Raw genomic sequence first — 7,850 nt, 5'->3', positions numbered from 1 at the left:
GTGGAGCAGCCTTCCCTCACGACCAAGTCTGCGTGCGTTGCGGGCATCGTTAACGAGCAGCTGTCTGAGATCCTTCCATCCTTGGTGGTGCGGGGGTCTCCAAATTTTTATACATATTTATTTGCATTACATATAAAAATGCATGAATGTGTGAGCTATTTATGAAATGGATACGGACAACACATGCGGACCTTTGGAACAAATCCCTTGTAGGCTTGTGGCCACAGTGTGGAGCATGGGCGCCCCCAAGTGGCTCGTAGGGGAAATGTTCGGAGGTGCTGCTATCCCAACGCCAGAGGTCCCAATGCTTAGGGAACACTAGGGACCTCCAGATGAGAAGAAAGTCACAAATGGGCCCTTTCCCTGCGTTCTAACGGGACAGGGCAAGTCTGCGGTTACTAGAAGGCCCAGCTCACCCACACAGTAGAGGACCAGGCCTCTGCTCTGTTGGTTTGTCATCACTAAACAACTGGGAAGGAAGTAGATGCCTAGCGAGGCGGTGGTGTGTGTCAGACGGATAGAAGCACAGTATCAAACTGAGGATGAGGACTTGGAACCAACTGAAAGATTTCTCTGGGCACACAGAGCATCAGTCTCCTCATGTGGGTGTTTATAGCATCAGTGTGCTCCTCCGTCCACATTTGTGTCTTCATCTTCTTTTTCTCTCCATCCATCTCTACATCTCTATCATCCTGTCTCTATCGCTCTCAGATGATGACTGAATCAAGGAATGGTGAACAACAGTCAGGCCCAGAGATGGAGGGGGGGTGCTCCCCCCAGACAGAGGCGCCTGTCGTCAGCACCAGTCACATAAAGCAAGTCTGTGGAATGCCAGGCTGTGACAGTTGAGAAAGAGCCCAGTAAGTCACTGAACAGGGTTTGAGAGCTCGTGGATGGCATGCTTAGGGAGCCTGAAATGGGAGGCCTTCCTGATTATCACAGCTGTGGTGTAACCATCAGACATGTAAACGGGGCATCCAAGATCTGAGGGAGGAGGAAGAGGTGAGACGGGATGGAGGAGGAGAGGAAGGGGGCAGACTGATGTGGGAGAGCCTCACCTTAGGCAGGATCATGGTGCCTCCCATAGCTGGAAAAGACGGGAAGAATTCTCCCAGAAGATTCTGGAAGTTATCCCTGAAAACACCCTGACTTTTCTAGTCTGTCTTCTAGAACCACAAGAAAATAAATTTAAATCATAAAAAGGGAGGAAAAAAGTGGATTCGGGCAGAAGGGATGAGCTAAGGGGAGAAAGCCTTCAGACTGCAGGAAGCTGGACAGGGCAAGGAGGACCATGGGAATATCTGGCTGCTTGGGCTATGGGTGTCGGGTACCATCCTCCAGGGGTTTTAAATGTGTCCTTTGATGAATAACTTGGGCTTTTAGATGCTTATCTGCCAAGCCTTGTTTTCTTCACCTAGGCAACACCGGTGGTGACCAATAGAACGACATTCCACACAGCATCAGAAGCGAGTCCTCTGGAGATGCCGTCTGCTGCCCTGTTGCCGAATTTCGAAAGGAAAGACACATCTCTGTGGGTTTCACCCCTGAACTCGTGGTAAGGTTGCCCGTCCCATAACTGGACAGAACAGGCATCTTGATACATCCCTGGGGAACCCCTTAGTGAAGGACCCCTTAAGCGGGGTCTGTGAGTCTCCATGTTTTGGTGACTTGACTCAGACTGTTGCTTCAGGTATCCCACCCTGCTCGGCTTCGAATGCCCGAAAAGAGACCCCCCAAGACTCGATAACAGTAACTTTCCGGAATAAAACAAGCCTGAGGGGAAACAGAGACCGTCGCTGGCCATGAATAGCACAGCTGCAGTGGGGACCGTCTGATCCAGAGTCAGCACTTGACCTGTAAGCCCACTTGTGGCTGTGTATAGAAAAGAAGTAAAGGTGTTCAAAGCACGCCACGTACAAAGGCTGCTTGACCATAGCCAACGAGTAGACACCAAATGCCGGGCAGCGATAAGCGAATGTGCACTCGTGGTCCACGCTCAGCTACAAAGAGAAACGCTTACAACGTGGGTTGCTCTTCAAACACCATCTGCGTGAGAAGCTAGGCAGAAGGCCACATTTAAATGAGCTGTCCAGAAGAATCCGTGCCAACAGAAAACAGATCCGTGCTCGGTGTCCTGGCTTGCTTTTCAATTTTTGAGATGTACAGCACGACCCAAACAAACTTGGGGAAGAACCGGTTGATCTGGCTTATGCTCCCAGATCATACTCCATCAGGGAGGGAAGTCAGGGGAGGGACTCAAGCAGGAGCTAAGAAAGAAACTGGAAGAAAATTGCCTACTGGCTTCTTCTGCCTACTTTCTTATACAGCCCAGGATCATCTAGGCCTAGGGTTGGTGCCGCCCACAGTGGGCTGGGCAGATTTTTTTTTTTTAATGCCCGGTAGATATGCCCCCAGGTCAATCTGATGAAGGCAATTCCTCAATTGAGGTTTCTAATTCCCAGGTGACTAGGTTTGTGTTAAGTTGACACAGCTGGAAGGCAGAATGGGAGCAGCTGGTAACAGAGGTATGGGTTTCTGCTTAGGGTTGCATGTGTTCACGGATTGCTGGTGCCTATGGTGCTATGGGAGGCTAGTGGAAACTTTATGAAGCATGGTAGGTAGGAGGAAGTTAGGCCATTGGAAGTGTGCCCTTGAAGGAGATAGCAGGACTTTCTGCTTCCTGTCTCGGCTTCTCAGATGCATGAGGTGACTCACAACCATCTGTAACTCCAGCTCCAGAGGATAAAAATGCCCTCTGCTGGCCTCTACTGGCATGTGTAGACACTGCCTCTTCCACTGGCTCTCTCCAAGATACTCTGCGGGCCACAGGCCTGCAAAGTCAGGCCCAAGCAGCTGTGAACCGAAACCATGAGCTGAAGCAAACCTTTTCCCTTCCTAAGCTGCTCCCCTCCGGGACTTTGTTACAGCAATGAACAGCCAACACGGGGTGATGAGGCTGAGGATGCCGATGCTGATGCTGATGCTGAGGATGCCGATGCTGCTGCTGCTGATGATGATGATGATGGCGGCGGTGGCGGCGGTGGCTGCCCTACATCAGGACTGCTCTGAGACCACCAAATTCCACGTTGCAAGTGATTAAGATGGAAACTTTATGTGATGCGTCCTTTACCATTAAAGGAAGGGCGGCGTCTGAGCTGGAGGGCCAGGGGCGGGCTCCTAGGAAAGCTGCTGTCTCACCTGAAGTTTCTGGGCCTGTGTAAAAGAAAATGTTTGAGCTACTCCAAACACACTCCAGTCATCCCCATGGCCATGATCTTGCCCATCAGACTCCAACCTCCCCCTGCCCCAGAGACTGCTGTGCAAATGGTACCAAGACAGTCAAGGCAGAGAGATATCATGGGGGGAACCCTTCTGCAAATGCTACATGACAGGCTTGTGCTGGTCTGGGCTGGATCACCAGGGTATAAATTTTGTATGCATCTTGCTATTCATGGCATTCCTTGGGTTCTGGTGATTTTCCTCAAACTTGCCTCGACTGTTCCGTGTCTCTTGCCTTTCTAGATTTTTTTTTTTTAATGATACCTTGTTACTTTCTTTACAATCTGCTGTGACTTTCCTCTGGAACCATTGAATTTATACATCGGGTTGAACAGAATCGACAGCGTGGTTAATACCGAAATCAGCCACCTATGAACATCAACCTGTATGAATCCTCTGTGCCCACCTCCCATTCATATTGAAATAGCCACCCCTGGGGGGAAAGGATCAGAACCGTGAGGTCCTTGGGAGGACACTAGTCCTGTGCATTGCGCTAGTGACTTCTGGCGGAGACTTGGGAGTGCCCCCCTCACCTCATCCTGTCCTTGGAGAACCTGGAAGGGGACCTCAGCCAGACACCGAGGACGATTTAACTCCTCTGACAGCTATGGGAAATCAACTTTAATACACTTCCCAGGTCACAGGGTGTTTGCTTCCCAAGCCCAAAGAGACTAAGAAGTGCCACTCTACAGCTCAGCCCATCCCAGGACTGGAAATTACAGGTGCTGGTGAGATGCTGTTCCCAGGCATTTCTGAAATTCTTTTTAATTGTGTACCCTCGTCTGTGGGCATGTACACGAATGCAGGTGCCAGCAGAGGCCAGAAGAGAGGGTACCCGATTCCTCGGAGCTGCAATTCCGGGCAGTTAGGAGTTGTCCAGTACAAGCACGGAGTCCCCAACTCCAGTTCCTGGGAAGAGCAGTACACAGCTTAACCCCTGAGTGGTATTTTCAGTCCCTGTTCTCGGCATTTTGGGATGAGCTGGCTGCCCTATGCCAAAACGCCGTGGTCCCCTGGCAGTTGGAGCTCGGCTGACACATGCCGACTTTCCTATGAATTATGAATGTGTCCCACCGCCACCCTTCCCTTAGGGAAAAGCCATTGCCAGAGAGAAGAATTCTCAGGGAAGGCGGTGGTGGCAAGGCTAAAGAAGGGGGTTGGGAGGAGACCCAGATGTTAGGAAAGATCAGCTACTCAGAAGCTGGAGGGGACGGGAGCAGTGAGAGTGTGGCTTAGCCAAACCCTAAGCAGAAAGGCATGATGGGAGAAATGTGGATACAGGATAAGAAGACAAGGACACGCAGCGGCAAAGATGTCTGCACTGAGTCCCAGGAGTCATCAACTGCCCCCGAGAGTGATCAGTGAGGTGGTTTGTCCTGCTGTAAAGCCCGCTTGTCACCTGCTTGGCCAGAGATATTCACGGGCGCGTAGGAATGTCACTTGCAGTGACACCTGCACTTACACCTGACCTTTCCGTTAAGGCTGTCGCCCGCCCTGAGACTTCACTACAGAAGCCCACAGTCTGTGCCTGCTTTGGAGAGCACTCGTTTGAAAAGGGGAATCGCACTTGGCTGGCTGGCGTCTATTGTCACTTAAAGGCCTGCTGAAGAAAGGTCCAAGCTGAGGCTTCACTCACTGAGAAGCCCAGCGTGCATTCAGCGGATGGATTTAGAGCCTCGCGGCTCCGCCTGAAGAGGAGGTGACAGCATCAATGAGCAAGCCATCTCTCTCTCTCTCTCTCTCTCTCTCTCTCTCTCTCTCTCTCTGGGAGACACAGCCTGAGGTGAGGCATCTGAACCTCAGAGCCAGGAGAACTTCCAGCTCTGACTACAAAGGTCACAGAGCCGCCGGCCAATCCTCCTCTCTAGAAAATACATTCAGTAGTTTAAATCCTTGCTTCTCAACCGGGCGTGGTGGCGCACGCCTTTAATCCCAGCACTCGGGAGGCAGAGGCAGGAGGATTTCTGAGTTTGAGGCCAGCCTGGTCTACAAAGTGAGTTCCAGGACAGCCAGGGCTATACAGAGAAACCCTCTCTCAAAAAAAAAAAAAAAAAAGAAAGAAAGAAAAGAAAACAAGAAAAACAAGAAAAACAAACAAACAAAAGACGTAAATCAGTCACTAATGCCACCTAAAAAATGCAGAGTAGAGCTGAGGGGAGAGTATTCACAAAGATGAGTGAGGCTTGGGGTTCAATGATCTCAGGAAGGGCTGGAGAGAAGAAGGAAGGAGAGGTTGAGAGAGGAAGTAGAAAAAAGAAAGCCCTTCCTTTTTTTAAGCTTTATTTTTTATTTTATGCCTACGAGTATTCTACCTGCATGTATGTATGTGTTCAGTGTGCACGCCTGATACCAGAGGAAGTCAGAAGAGGGTACCAGATCTCCTGGAACAAGAGTTACAAATGGTGGTGAGATGCCATATGGATGCTAGGAATCGAACCCAGGTTCTCTACAAGAGCAGCCAGTGTTCTAAACCCATAGGCCATCTCCCTTGCTTTTTAAAGCTGTTCCCCTTTGTGAGAACTCTCTCAACTATGAATCTCCACACTCTGGGGAACTCTGACCACCACCGTGCGGACAGGGAAGTGGAAGAAAGAAGGAAGTGCAAAGTAGGGGATGGGTCCTCCCAACAGTGGCTCCTATGTGGGCTCTCATTAGCGCTGCCCTTGACACCAAGCCTGAGGACCATCTGAAAGCAGATCACAGTCCACAACATCCCACTGGAACACGGGTACAAGGACTAGCAGAGAGGACCCAGCAATGGATCACACCAGTACCACAACAAGCATTAACCCAAGCACGGTTCACTGCAGAAGGGCCAGGATGACGGATGCTCAGAAGTCTGTCAACGTTAAAAAGTTACCTCAAGGGGGCTGGAGAGATGGCTCAGCGGTTAAGAGCACTGACTGCTCTTCCGAAGGTCCTGAGTTCAATTCCCAGCAACCACATGGTGGCTCACAACCATTCGTAAATAGATCTGGCGCCTTCTTCTGGAGTGTCTGAAGACAGCTACAGTGTACTTACATATAATAAATAAATAAATCTTAAAAAAAAAGTTACCTCAAGCCAGACATGGTGGCTGATGCACATCTTAAATCTAAAATGCACAGAGGCAAGCAGACACTCTGTGAGTTCCAGGCAAGCCTTGTCTATACATGTACATGTATGTGCATGTGTATTTGTATATATGTGTGTGTATGTATCTATATGTGTGTATAAATGTGTATATGTATGTGTGTATGTATATATGTGTGTATGTGTGTATATATATGTGTGTATGTATATATGTATATGTATGTGCATATATGTGTATATGTGTATTGTGCATATATGTGTATATATGTATATTTATGTTTGTGTGCATGTGTATGTATGTGTTCATATATGTTTGTATGCACATATGTGCATATGCATGTATATAGGTGTGTACGTACGTTTATATGTGTATGTATGTGTGTATTCATATGTATGTGTTAATCAGCTAAAAGAACAAAACAAATGGTTACACAAACATACTGAAAAGATAGTTGATAAAAATTTGGTGGCCGCCGGGCAGTGGTGGCGCATGCCTTTAATCCCCGTACTTGGGAGGCAGAGGCAGGCAGATTTCTGAGTTCGAGTCCAGCCTGGTCTACAGAGTGAGTTCCAGGACAGAGCCAGGGCTACACAGAGAAACCCTGTCTCGAAAAACCAAAAAAAAACCAAAAGTAGTGCCCACTGTGATCCTATCTTTCTAAATAACTGGGGTTAAAAATCACTTAACAGAAAGGAATAGTGGAGGGCCTCAAGGGACAAACACCAGTTGCTTTTTCCATTTAGACCAACGCGGAGCCATTGCATCCACAGTAGCATTATTCCGTGCTGTGGATTAGCCGGCTCCATAGATTTATAAGGAAAAGCATCCGTGTAAACATCTGGGATGGGCGAGCGTGGCTTCTTTTTGCTGAATATGACTGCACACCCTCCAAAAATAGAAACCAATAAAACAAATTAACGACCCAAGTAAATAAGGCAGTGTATTAAGTCGGACAGATTGGTGATACGTCTTCTAAGTTATTTCCTGTGTATTAGCCCTAAACAGCTAGTATAAAGGGAAAAAATATCCCATTTGTCAAAAGTGATAGGAGCCAAATGGTATTTAAATAAAAGTATACAGCGAAGTTTAATGGTGTCTTATTGGAAGCCATAAAAGAAGGTCTACACAGATGGGGGAAGCCAGACTGAGACAGCGGGAGCATTCTAAAGCCACGGCCATTCAAGCCTGTGGCACTGAGAGATAAGTTGCCTTGGTGAGCACAAACAAGAGCAGAAGTGAGCCCTGATATCCATCTGGCTATGACAGAGGTGTGGGGGTTAACAGTGGTGGTGGTCAGCCTGGGAGGCAGGCTTCCAGGTGCAGCTCAGGGATTATCGGGATTAGGTTAATTGAAATTGGAAGATGCTCCCCATAAGTGGACCCCACCATCCCATGGGCTGGGAACCTGGACTGAGTAAAAAGGAGAAAGTGAGTTGAGCACAAGCATATCTCTCTCTCTCTCTCTCTCTCTCTCTCTCTCTCTCTCTCTCTCTCTCTC

This window comes from Mus pahari, chromosome 23 (genome assembly GCF_900095145.1).
Source record: "Mus pahari chromosome 23, PAHARI_EIJ_v1.1, whole genome shotgun sequence".
NCBI lineage: Eukaryota > Metazoa > Chordata > Mammalia > Rodentia > Muridae > Mus > Mus pahari.
This window is presented reverse-complemented; position numbering follows the sequence as displayed.